The sequence below is a fragment of the Globicephala melas genome, chromosome 3 (assembly GCF_963455315.2).
Source record: "Globicephala melas chromosome 3, mGloMel1.2, whole genome shotgun sequence".
Lineage (NCBI taxonomy): Eukaryota > Metazoa > Chordata > Mammalia > Artiodactyla > Delphinidae > Globicephala > Globicephala melas.
The window spans coordinates 161,224,320-161,238,686 of record NC_083316.1 but is presented as its reverse complement, the minus strand read 5'-3'; the positions used below and the strand labels follow the sequence as shown (position 1 = coordinate 161,238,686).

The 14,367-nt window shown below is 38.5% G+C and overlaps 1 pseudogene; it reads right to left on the bottom strand.

The window, feature by feature from the left end:
- Window positions 1-275: 275 nt before the first annotated feature.
- LOC115865313 (zinc finger protein 709-like) lies at window positions 276-12,414 on the bottom strand (annotated as a pseudogene).
- Between the last annotated feature and the right edge of the window lie 1,953 nt (window positions 12,415-14,367).

Here is a 14,367-nt window from a genome sequence, read left to right as displayed (position 1 = left end):
TTAGTTGCAGCACATGGGACCTAGTTCCCTGACCAGGGATTGAACCTGGGCCCTCTTCATTGGGAGCACAGAGTCTTAACCACTGGACCACCAGGGAAGTCTCATAAGTCTCTCTTCTTAATTCAAATTCTATTCACCAACTACCAGTCAGAAGGAAAGACGAAAAGCAAAGAGGAAAATCATAATTTACGTAAAAGTATACTCTTTGACAACCTTTCCATACATAAAAATTTATTCCAAGCCTTTAATAGAATGGGAAACTGAAAAAGGCTCCTATACCCACCACCCCCCAAAAAGGATCTTTCTCAGTAAAAAAGGTGCAATATATATAATAGATTAGGGGTATACAGGAACTGCGACCCAAGGCCAGTAGAAAAATCCCAACAAATACCAAACTGCCATTTTCAATGACCCTTTAACAGAGAATGAACAGAATATTATAAAAATTTAAGCCTACCTGCATATTAGAAATACATTTTAATTCATCCATGGATCCAACAGACTTCAAAACAGAAAGAGAAAAAAACCATCTGATTAAACTCAAAATCACTACCTTTGAACCTTATGTACTACTGTTGAAAGACAACTTACAGAACTCACATTAATATTTATTTTTGAAATTCGTAGAGATCCTATGTCCAAGGATACACTTTAAGAAAGATCCTTGCTAAACACAGCATATTTAAAAACTTTTAAAACAACTCTTTCATACTGAAGGTTTTCTGGAACATTAGGCATGGATTACTTTCCATCAAGTTATCTCATGTTACATTTATACCTCTTCATAGGAGTTTTCACGTCTAAGGATGTGGGCCAACTGAAGTGTTTCCCAAGCTGTTTACAAACAAGAGGTTTTATCTAGTGAACCTTTTCATGCCTTCGTAAATTACTGTGATAAAGGAAGGCTTTCCCACATTCTTCACATTTATATGGTTTCTCTCCAGTGTGCAGTCTCATGTGCCGTCGAATGCTTGACAGAGAAATGTAGGCTTTCCCACATTCCTGACATTGATAGGGTTTCTCTCCAGTGTGAGTTCTTTCATGCACTTGAACATAGGTGGAACTGAACGTTTTCCCACATATTTTACATTCATAGGGGTTTTCTCCAATGTGGGTTCTTGCATGATTTTGAAGAGAACTGTGAGTACTAAATGCTTTAGAACATGTTTTACACACATACCGTTTCTCTCTAGTGTGAGTCTTTTCATGTCTTTGAGAAGAACTGGTAACAAACAATGCTTTCCCATATTCCTTACATTCATAGGGTTTTTCTCCAGTGTGATTTCTTTCATGATTTTGTAAACCTTTTTGAGAACTAAAACTTAAACCACATTGTTTACATTGATAGGGTTTCTCTCCAGTGTGACTCCATTCATGGATTTTAAGAGAACTGGGATTAATGAACACTTTCTCACATTCTTTACATTTATAAGGTCCATCTCTAGTGTGTGTTATCATGTGATATTGGAAGGTTTTGTACCATGTATAGGTTTTCCCACATATTTTACACTCATAGGGTTTTTCTCCAGTATGGGTTCTTTCATGCATTTGGAAACCTTTTTGAGAACTAAAACTTTTACCACATTGTTTACATTGATAGGGTTTCTCCCCAGTGTGACTCTTCTCATGTATTTTTAGAGAACTAGGATTAAGGAATACTTTCTAACACTCTTCACATTTATAAGGTCCATCTCTAGGATGTGTTATCATGTGATATTGGAAGGTTTTGTGCCAGGTGTAGGCTTTCCCACATTCCTTACACTCATAGGGCTTTTCACCAGTGTGGGTTCTTGCATGATTTCGAAGAGAAGTGGCACTACTCAATGCTTTAGAACATGTTTTACACACATACGGTTTCTCTCCAGTGTGATGCCATTTGTGTATTCGGAAGGAACTGAAATAACTGAAGCCTTTACCACACTGCTTACATTCATAGGGTTTCTCTCCTCCGTGACTCCTTTCATGTGCTCGAAAGGTTTGTTTACATCGAAAGGCTTTTCCACACTGTTTATACTGGTAAGGTTTCTCTCCAGTGTGACTCCTTTCATGGGTTGGAAGAGAACTGTGGTATCTGTAGGCTTTCTCACAGTGTTTACATTGATACGGTTTCTCTCCTGTGTGAATTCTTTCATGTGTTTGAATGCTTTCATGACAACTAAAGGCTTTTCCACACTGTTTACATTCATAGGGTTTCTCTCCAGTGTGAGTTCTTCCATGTACTCGTAAGGAACAGTAATAACTGAAGGCTTTGCCACATTGTTTACATTGATAGGGTTTCTCCCCAGTGTGACTCCTTTCATGTATTTTAAGAGAACTGGGATTAACAAATACCTTCTCACATTCTTTACATTTATAAGGTCCATCTCCACTGTGTGTTATCATGTGTTTTTGAAAGGTTATGAGCCATGTGAAGGCTTTCCCACATGCCTTACACTTATAGGGTTTTTCTCCAGTATGAGTTCTTTCATGTTTTCGAAGACAACTGAGAGTACTCAATGCTTTAGAACATATTTTACATTCATACAGTTTCTCTCCAGTGTGACTTCTTTTGTGCATTAGGAAGGAAGTGAAATGATTAAAGGCTTTACCACAGTGCTTACATTTATATAGCTTGTCACCGTATTTTTGAAACTTTCCCGGTTCACGTTCAATGTGACATTTCATGTGTCTAGTAAGGGATGAACGATCCATGAAGACTTTTCCACATGCACTGCACTCACATGGTTTTAGTCCAGTAGTTTTCTTCTTCAGACTGAGAGATGGAATAAGGCTGAAGTGTTCTCCACAGGAACTATTGTCTTTACATTCAAAGAGTCTCTCTACCATAGGACTTCTGGGAAAAATGAAAAGCACATTTCTAATGATTTCTTTATTGATCTTATATTTCTTGTATTTATTATGATTTATAGGAATAGTATAGGTTTTCCACCTTGTGTGAATTGTTAGAAATTGAATATACTGAATGTACTGCAATGGGACTTCACCCTTCCTACTATTAAAAGTGATATTCAAATATAGGGTTTATTTATAATATTTGCAAGTGATCTATTTTGCAAACACCTAACATTTATGTCACATTTAAGAAAATGTTTTTGGTAGAAATTTTCTAAGAAGAACTAAATTTGAAGAAGGGGCTATTTGTTTTGTTTGCTTGTTTTAAAAATTTCATAATTTACCAGGATTCTCACTTGAGACAATGCTTTGTATTGCGAGTGTGACTTACCTTAGGTTTCCCCCCTGGTTTTTGTACTGATCTCCAATGTCATGATATTCCCATGTTTTTCCTAAAAGGCAGACCCAGAAAAATTATTCCAAAATATTAGAAATTAATAAGAATTATTTGATTCTATATCCATTGTTTAGGGTGACCAAGCCCAGCTGATATCCCAATATCCTCCCTTCCCCAATTCCACATCTTAGAACAATGTCAAGTAGCACAAAGCATTTGTTCTCTAACTGACTAGGTGAAAGAACGTCACCATCCTTACCTACTGAGGCCAGGTTCCAGAAGATTTCCTGCATCACATCTCTGTAGAGTTTCTTTTGTGAAGGATCCAGCAAAGCCCACTCCTCCAGGGTGAAGTGCACAACCACATCCTCAATAGCCAATGAGTCCTAAAACACCCAAAATATGTGTACAGTAAGATGCATGAGACTGACAGCACTAGGCATCTATATTCCATTTATAGTAAGGTTACTTATGAACCTGTTGTTTCCAAAGAGTTATTCTATGACTTGATCATGAGAAAAACTTATTCTCTCCATGCTTCCTCATAAATTTAATGGCATCATGAACATACGGAAATTATTTACACATTATTTCTGTGATCACATGATAACTTATACCTCATTAATGGTAGAGCCCAGAGATTGCTGGGAAACAACAGAAATGCTATACAAGTGAAACAAATATCATTTTAAAGACATTGATTTCGTGTGACAAAATTCTTTCATCTTCTCCCTTATTTTTTTTTTACATCTTTATTAGAGTATAATTGCTTTACAATGGTGTGTTAGTTTCTGCTTTATAACAAAGTGAATCAGTTATATATATATATGTTCCCATATCTCTTCCCTCTTGTGTCTCCTTCCCTCCCACCCTCCTTATCCCACCCCTCCAGGCAGTCACAAAGCACCGAGCTGATCTCCCTGTGCTATGCGGCTGCTTCCCACTAGCTATCTACCTTACATTTAGTAGTGTATATATGTCCATGCCTCTCTCTTGCTTTGTCACAGCTTACCCTTCCCCCTCCCCATATCCTCAAGTCCTTTCTCTAGTAGGTCTGTGTCTTTATTCCTGTCTTACCCCTAGGTTCTTCATGACATATTTTTTCCTTAAATTCCATATATATGTGTTAGCATACGGTATTTGTCTTTCTCTTTCTGACTTACTTCACTCTGTATGACAGACTCTAGGTCTATCCACATCATTACAAATAGCTCAATTTCGTTTCTTTTTATGGCTGAGTAATATTCCATTGTATATATATGCCACATCTTCTTTATCCATTCATCTGATGATGGACACTTAGGTTGTTTCCATCTCCAGGCTATTGTAAATAGAGCTGCAATGAGCATTTTGGTACATGACTCTTTTTGAATTATGGTTTTCTCAGGGTATATGCCCAGTAGTGGGATTGCTGGGTCGTATGGTAGCTCTATTTGTAGTTTTTTAAGGAACCTCCATACTGCTCTCCATAGTGGCTGTACCAATTCACATTCTCACCAGCAGTGCAAGAGGGTTCCCTTTTCTCCACACCCTCTCCAGCATTTATTGTTTCTAGATTTTTTGATGATGGCCATTCTGACTGGTGTGAGATGATATCTCATTGTAGTTTTGAGTTGCATTTCTCTAATGAATAATGATGTTGAGCATTCTTTCATGTGTTTGTTGGCAGTCTGTATATCTTCTTTGGAGAAATGTCTATATAGGTCTTCTGCCCATTTTTGGATTGGGTTGTTTGTTTTTTTGTTATTGAGCTGCATGAGCTGCTTATAAATTTTGGAGATTAATCCTTTGTCAGTTGCTTCATTTGCAAATATTTTCTCCCATTCTGAGGGTTGTCTTTTGTTCTTGTTTATGGTTTCCTTTGCTGTACAAAAGCTTTGAAGTTTCATTAGGTCCCATTTGTTTATTTTTGTTTTTATTTCCATTTCTCTAGGAGGTGGGTCAAAAAGGATCTTGCTGTGATTTATGTCATAGAGTGTTCTGCCTATGTTTTCCTCTAAGAGTTTGATAGTTTGTGGCCTTAAATTTAGGTCTTTAATCCATGTTGAGCTTATTTTTGTGTATGGTGTTAGGGAGTGATCTAATCTCATACTCATCTTCTCCCTTATTATCCACCATTTATAGCACTCCATGAGGTAGAGGGTCAAATCTGCATGAGTTTTCAATGAATGAGTCTCCTGAGGAGAACTGGAAGCTTTTCCTCCTAGTCCTATCACCAAACATGAGAGTCCAGGGGGCCTGTAGAAATCAAACTTTTACCAAAGCCCAGCTGGCCCCACTGTTCCAAAGTCTTCCAGCCCTTTAGAAGTAATTAGATGCACCTGACTGAATGTAAATCTTCTTGTGGGGAAGCACTGCTTTTAAGTTGTGTAATAATGATCACAGACTGTGTTCTTCCCTTCTCTCTATGTATAATTTCATGCAGCTAGAAAGTTATTCTAAACTTAGAGCTCAGACCTGAGGAAAAAGGAATAACAACTTAGACCACAAAATCCCTCCACTCATGTGCCTCAGGGATTGTTCCAGCCAAACTGTAGAATACATACGGAGATAATAGCCAGAATAGCTCCTTCTGATCAAACCCTGTTCCCTTGAGGAAAAGGTTAAGAGCTACAGATTGCGAGTGAGTTCACTTAAGTTCCTATGGGTTGATGGTGAATTTGTCCATGATTATAAAATATGTAAAGGTTTCATCGGTGGTTTCCTCCAAAACAACATAAGGTCTCCATTATGCAGTTGCAGGACCTAATGTTTCCTGAGCAGCCACGCTAGCTGCTGCCTGGCCAACTTACGTTCTGGAATTTATGAACCTAAAAGTTGTGATTTTCAATCTTACTAGAAGAGAATGAAAACATTTGAAAGTCTTCCTAGAGCCATGAGACAAATGCCTTCAAAAGACAAACTGGTGTCTCTGGAACTGGGAAAGAGAAAATAAAGACGTTTTAAAATATGCCACAAATATTCTGTTCTTAAGCGCTGTACTGAAAAAAAATGTTTCACCAGAGTGTAATGCAAAGACAAAAGGAACAAAACAGATAGAACACACTATCCATAAATCCTAGCATAACTTTTTCTAACAGAAGATTAAAAACACATATAATGAAAATAACTGAAGGAAAAGAGAGACAGAAAGAAACAGAAGATGTAAGTAACAATCACTGAGATTTTTCTAAAATTAATGATAGACAACAACTGTAGATCCATGAATCTCAGTGAACACTAAACATGAAAACACCTAAAAAGAAGACTAAAGTATATCATACTCTAACTAGAGAAAAATCAAATGCAAAAAGAACATATTTTAAGAAGCCAGAGGGGGAAACAGACCTCAGGTATAGAGAAATTAGAATTAAACTGGACACCTTTTCAGAAAACAAACAAGCAAGAACAGAGTGGATTGAAATGCTTAAAGTTCTGAAATTAAAACCACTCTAAGAATACTACATCAAGGATAATTATCCTTAAAAAACAAGGAAGAACTGAGGACTTTCTGAGACAAAAATTGAGGGAATTTGTCATTACTACATCTACTTTGAAACAAGTGTTCAAAATTCATAAGAAAGAATACAAATGATGAAGGTGGATTAGGAGGGGAATAAATAAACATCGTTAATATTATCATATATAACAGATAAGACTTTGTGTAAAATAATATTAACAACAATGACACTGGTAATGAAAGCCTTGTGGATAAGTAAGGTAAACAGGTGGGAATTGAGAATAGTGTGGTATGAGATACCTGTACAACCAATGAAGAGATAGTATTACTTGACAGAAGATGTAGGCTAATTCTAAATATATACTGAAAACTCAAGGGCAACCACCAAAAATATTTTTTTTAAATGTGTAACTGATAGGCTAAGAGAGGATTAAAATGAACAATCAGGTAAAATGCTCAGTTAAAGCCAGAGAAGGTAGAAAAAAGGGGGAAGGCAAATGAAAGAAAGAACAAAGGCAACAAATAGAAACAGGAGAATGTACAGTAGATATTAATCCAACTGTATTAATCACCATTTCAATCATCAATGGTCTCAATACAAGTGAAAGACAAATACAGTAATATCAGATTTTAAAAACTGTAATTATATGTTGTCTGCAAAAAACCCATTTTAAATATGGAGACACAGGTAGATGAAAGGTAAAGGGACGGAGAAAAATGCACTATGCCAAAACTAATTTTAAAAAAAGGCTGGCATTGGTATATGAATTTCAGATAATGGAGATTTCAGCCCAAGGAAAACTCAGCGATAAAAAGGGGCTTTACATAGGGACAAAAAGGTCCATTCTCCAAGAAGGTATAACAATCCTTCATGTGTACATACATAGCAACAAAAGGGCAAAGTACTTAAGGAAAGACGTGAAGAATGCAGGGAAGAATACATGAATCCATTATTATAATTGTACATGAACACCCCCTTATCACAAGCTATAAATTTCAGCAGGCAGAAAATCAGGAAGGACAGAGTTGAACTGAACAAGCACCATGAAACAACTCAACTTAACTGTAACCTATGGAATGCTTTATGCAACAAGGGCAGAATACACATTCTTCTCAACTTTACATGGAACATTCACTAAGACAGAACACATTCGGGGATATGTAACATACCTTAACAAATCTGAAAGAAGAAAAATCATACAAACTATGCTCTTAGACCTCAAAGGCAATTAATCTAGATATCAATAACAGCAAGAGTTGGAGAACCTCTCAATGCCTGGAGATTCAACAACACCCTTAGAAATAATACAGAAGATCAAAGAAGTCTCAAGAAATATAAAATTTATTTTGAACTAAATGAAATGAAAACATAATGTGTCAAAGGATGTGGGATGCAGCAGAAGAAGTGCCTAGAGGGAAATTTATGCCATAAAATAAATACACTGGAAAAACACCAAGATGTGTAAACAATAACGTAAAAGCATGTACCTTAGGAAACGATAAAAAGAAGAGCATATGAAATGCAAAGTAAACAGAATAAAAGAAATAATAAAAATTAGAAAAAAGGTAACTGTGGGATATCGATGGAGAAAAAAAATTTTAACTCTTGTTCTTTTTTTAAAAAAAATATTTATTTATTTATTTGGCTGCACCCAGTCTTAGTTGCGGTTCATGGGGTCTTCATTGCAGCATACAGACTCTTAGCTGCAGCATGCATGTGGGATCTAGTTCCCTGACCAGGGATGGAACCCAGGCCTCGTGCATTGGGAGCGAGAAGCCTTAACCACTGGACCACCAGGGAAGTCCCTAACTCTAGTTCTTTACCAAGATTAATGACATTAATAAATATCTAGTCAAGATAACTAAGAAAATAGGGAAGAGAAAAAGTACAAATATCAGAAAGGGACAGAGGGTGAAATGAAAATGAAAAAGAATTTGATAAAATCCAACATCCATTTATGAAAACAAACTGCTAACAGAGGGAACTTTCACTTCCTGAGAATGAACATCTTCATGAATCCTGTAGCTAAATCTATAACATTTGTTTGTATAACATGATTATCCCTGTGAAACATCTGAAAGAATAAACAATGAAAGAGATAGCTCCTGGAATCAATAAGAGACTGAGATTGAGGGTTAATCAGTTGCTTTCCTATAGACCCACACAAATGCATTCAACTGAACTTGGAGAAAGATGGCAAGGAAATTCAAATGAAAAGGGAATCTTTTAAACAAATAGCACTGGAAATAACGGATATCCACGTAAAACACATGCACACACACAGACATACAACAATGAATGTAGACACAGGCCTTACACATTTCACAAAAAATAACTCAAAACACATCATAGATCTCAATGTGAAATGCAAAAGTAATAAACTCCTAGAAAATAATACAGAAGGAAATGTAGGTGACTCTGGGCTTAGTGATGAATTTTGAAATATAACACCAAATGCAAGGTCTGTAAAAGAAAAAGGTATAATTTCACTTCACTGAAATGAAAACGTTCCTGCTCTGAGAAAGAAAAGTGTTAAGAAAATGAAAAGACAAGTCAGAGAGTAGGAGAAAATCTTTGCAAAACATTTATCTGATAAATGACTGGTATCCAACAGATGCAAAGAACTCTTAAAGCTCAACAGTAAGAAGAAAAACAACCTAATTAAAAATGGGCAAAAGATCTGAACAAACAGCTTCCCAAAGAAGATACACCAAAAAGAAATATGCTACATGAAAACATACTCCACATCAAATGTCAATGGGAAATTGAGTAAACAACAACGAGGTATCACGACACACTTATAAATGGTTATAATTCAAAATACTCAGAACGGCAAATATTGGTGAAGATGGGAAGATAATCCTCAGTCATTGCTGAGGTGGAAGGAAATTGGTACCCTAACAATGAAAGACAGGAGCTTTCTTTCAAAAAATATACTCTTATTATGTATAGTAAGATTCAGCAATTACACTCCTTGCTATTTGTCCAAATGAATTGAAATCTTATGTTCACAGAAAACCTGTATACAAAAATCTGTAGAGGTTTTATTCATAATTGGCAAGAGTTAGAGTTAAGCAAGATATACTTCAAGAGTCTAATAAATAAATGATCAGTGCAATGAAATACTCTTTGGTGATAAAAAGAAATGAGGTATCAAGCTTTGAAAATACATGGAGGAAGCTTAAAAGTATATTGCTAAGTGAAAGAAGCCAATCTAACAAGGTTATATACTGTACGGTGCCAAGTATACGAGGTTCTGGAAAAAACAAAAGCATGAGACCATAAAAATATCTTTGGCTGTGAAGATTTTTGGCTTTTGTTTTAAAGGAATTGAGGATTAGAGAAAGAGACGAATCAACAGGCTGAGCACAGAGTATTTTTACGTAAGTAAAATTACACTACATATGCATAAATGATGGACACATATTGTGTATTTGTCAAATCCATACATTACATAACACAATACAAAAGGTCCACACTAATACAACCTGTGCACTTTTAATGCATCAGTATTGGTTCAGCAATTCTAACAAATGTAGCAGTCCTACAAGATTTAAAAAACAGTGAATACTGTACGGATGGAGAAGGGTTATGTGAGAACTCTCTATAATTTCTGTTCAATTCTTCTCTAAACCTAAAACCGATCTAAAAACGCTTAAGTCTACACCAAAAGAAGAAGAAGACAATGACAGATCTGTACAGCTCACCCCTGAGGACTTTCTGATTTTTCCTTAGGTGTGGTGAACCATGGGTGTGCTTATCTACCAAGGCTGTCCCAATTGAGGGATGAAGGGCAGCAACTCTCCACCGAGTTCCAATACACCCTGACAATACCTCAGGGTGTACTGTCATCCTTAGTCTATGCACTTCCCCAGACCTGTGCATTCAGTTAATCCCAAGCAACTACCCAGGGAAACAAGGTGTTGGAGACAATGGCTCCTCCACCACCACAGCATGTTTCAAAGGACTGTAGAAAGAAATGTCATCTCTCCACCGGGAGGCATAAGCCAGAGGGCCAAGGTTTAGCTCCATTATATAACAAGTAGGTGTGAGTAGTCAGTCTGAGCTGACTGGGATGCTCTTTCCAGTACCAAAGCCATAACAGGCACCTCAGTGGAGCCCTCTATTTTTAAGAGATCCCAGTACGTGGAGACAATTACAGCTTTAATGGCATATTAAGATGGGACCTGGGCAGTGCCTTGCATCAGAAGCCTATGGACAACTTAAGGCCCTCCTCCAGAGAGCCTCCCATCACTGCCAGCGGGGTTAGAGGCCTCCTCATGACACTGATTGCTTTATAGAATTTAAGGAACTCACTTATGTTGGGTTTGAACTAATCTCTTTGCTGTGCCAAACTGAGACAGTGGGTGTTGTCCATCATAACCCAGAGGGTAAGGAGCCTTGTTGTAATAGATGAAGGGGTAACATTCTCTTAAAAGTTATTTAAAAAGTTTTGGTGAGCCTTCTGGAACCTCACCACCTACTAGCTGCTTTTCCCTGTCTCTTTTCTTTCACTTTCTTTGAAGTAATTGCTCTCTAAGTAGTGACTGTCTTTTGGGCTCACCTCATTCACAGGGTATAATCATCCTCCTACTCCCCCAGTCCTTCCCTCAACACTAATGTCTGGGCAAACCCAGCTTCAGTCACACCTTCACTCTAAACACAGATAGGTTCCAGCTCAGACATCAACCCAGGACCACTGGAAGGAGGGACCCATTCTCATATTCCTGCTCCCAAGGTACAAGGGATTAACAGAAACTGCCAACTCGGAGTTCTAAGTGAATACAACCCAGGCTTGGTGGGGTCAACAATGCAATACAGGGCAGCACAGCACACAGGAGGAGACCCCAGCAAACAGCAGCTCACAGGGCAGGAGCCTCCAGGCTTTCTTACCAGCCCGTCCAGGTAAGAAGCACTAGGGGAAAAGGGAGGGGTGAGGCTTAACTTTCAGTAGTCAAACATCAAATACGCGGATCCCAAGTAATCATTCCAAGAACAAAAACTGTAAGGAAAACAGGCATTCGCACTGGATTGTTTGTGTATAAAGAAACGCTAAAAGGATGATGAAGTAGTAATCAAAACTAGTTATCTGAGGGTGGCTGGAGTTAACAGTGGAAGAGTGTAGGAGGATATGCGGGCAGGGAGTCCTGAGATACTTCCCTCCCTTAGGAGTTTTCTACAAAGGAAACTACTGCAAGATCTGATCCTTTAAACAGTAATGGATATAAACTTGTAATCCATAAAAAATGAAAACCTCCTTTCAAACTAAAAGGACAAGGGACATTATAGTTGGTCCCTCCACTATAGTAAACAGAATGGTCCCTTAATGACCCTCCCCGTGGTCAACGCACAATCTGGAAGAGACACGGGGCTGCGGGTGCAGAGTTGCCCAGAGAGGCTCCGGGGTCGGGCTGAAGACGCCACCCGCATGGACCGGGTCCCGGCTGCCGGCTCAGCCCCCACGTTGCAAATCGGAGGGGACTGAGGTCCGCGCGGCGCTCCCGGTGGATTCGTGTCCGCAGACTCCGGAGTTGACCGCGAAGAGGCCGGTTCCGGACGCTTCCGACCACTCCCTCCGCCCCGTCTCCGCTCCCCGGGGCAGCACACTCACCATTGCGAGGTTTCCTAGGTCTTCCTGCGTCCTTCCCTCGACTGCAACCACCAGAGCAGGTCAGAGCGGAACAGAAGAGACGGAAGCTCTACCAGAGACCCTGAAGGGTAAGCCGCCAGCCCAACGCGGTGGGAAGAACCGACGTCCACGCCGGTGCGCCGCGTCGCCCCGCCCACCCGCCTCACCGGCCTCCTGATTGGACAGGTCCCAGTACCCCACCCCCTCATGCCTGAGTGACAGCCTGGGAGAGGAAGCCTGAGTCAGCGGAACCACTTTCCGCGGTTGGGATGGGACCTGTCCCGGCCTGGCACTTTTGGTTTGTGACAGAAATTTTTCCTGCCCCGGGATTGTCTCTGCTGTCTTTCGCAGCTCCTCGTGCACTGGGATTCCTGACTCAATTTTAAGACGGAGCTAGTACAGATAAGAGGATGGCTCAGGCCTGCCCTGCCTGGAACAAGGTTTTATGTCCTCCAGGGCTCAAGGGCTTGGTGTAAGGCTGGCTGTATGGCCATTCATGGAGCTGTGCTTCTTGTTAAGAAACGCAGACATTTAAATGTGAACTCATTATCTGTAGTAAAGGGCCGGCTCCATTTTCATCTTTGGTCCTTGACAGCGCTGAACCTTCCACCCATCCCTGCCCCATCCCCACTCATTAAGTACTTAAGGTACCTAATCCCAGCGCACTTGGCTCTGGTAGGAGGTCTGAATCAGTCAGCTGGGTGCCAGGACAAATCTCAGTCAAACCACAGGCTGTGAGGTGTGTGCATTAACTTCTCAGGCGTACATTTTACACTGGAAGGAAATTTATTTTAGATCAGTGTTCCCTGTGTGCCTAGAAAACCTTGAAATGTCAACAGCTATAATATATATATATAAGGCAATTGTATTCCTATTTCCACTGACAGAAGAAAAACTATAAATTGTACTTAAAATTGGAATGCACCTAGAAACTCTTCCTGCCCCCATCTTTATTGAAATATAACTGACTAATAAAATTGCATCTAAAGATTAAAACATAATGATTCTGATACTTACACTGTATTGTATAATAGATATTTGCTGCGAAAGTGGATCTTAAGCATACTCACCATGCAAACAAAAATAAAGGTGACTAACTGAGGTGATGGATGTGTTTAACCTGGAAAGTCTTATATTCCCAAGAGATTGAAATGCAAACTGCTTTACATTGCAAAATACTTCATGCATTGATTTCTTTGAACAGCTTTATGGAGACATAATGCACATACTTTAGAAGGCATCTATTAAGTGTACATTTTAATGGTTTCCGTATATTTGCAGATACACACAATTATCACAATTTTTGAGGATTTTTGTTACTTCAAAAAGAAACTCTTCTGCCCTTTAGCTATCACTGCTAATCTTCTTAGCCTCCTATTCCAATCCCCCAGCCTAGAAAACCACTACTCTACTTTCTATTTCCATATTCTGCTCTTTCATATTAAAAGAATTATATATGGCCTTTTGAAGGACTTCATTCACTCAGCATAATTTCTTCAAGAGACAACTATGTGTGAATATTGCCTTCGTTTTATGTCAGAATAATATTCTACTGATTGGATAAAACATGTTGTGTTTATCTATTCACCTGTTAATTGACATTTGGATGTTTCTCCCTTTTGGTCACTATGAATCACATTACTACAAAATTCATATATAAGTTTTGATCAAATATGTGTTTTCATTTTCTTGAGCATGTACCTAGGTGGGATTGATGGGTCATATGATAATTCTAGGTTTAATATTTAAGGATCTCCCAGACCTTTATCCAGAGCAGCTTCGCCATTTTATCTTCATTCCACCCCATATGAGAGTTCAAATTTCTCCATGTATCCTCGATAAAACTTATTGCCTCACTTTTTAATTTTAGCCATCCTAATTGTTGTCAAGTGGAATCTCACTGTGGTTTTGATTTGCATGTCCTTGATGACTAATGATATCCAGAATCTTTTCATATGCCCTTGAACATTTGTGTAGTTTACTTGGAAAAATGTGTATTCAGATCCTTTGTCATATTTAAATTGAATTATTTGATTTTTATAAATTGTTATGTCTAGATATTTTCATTA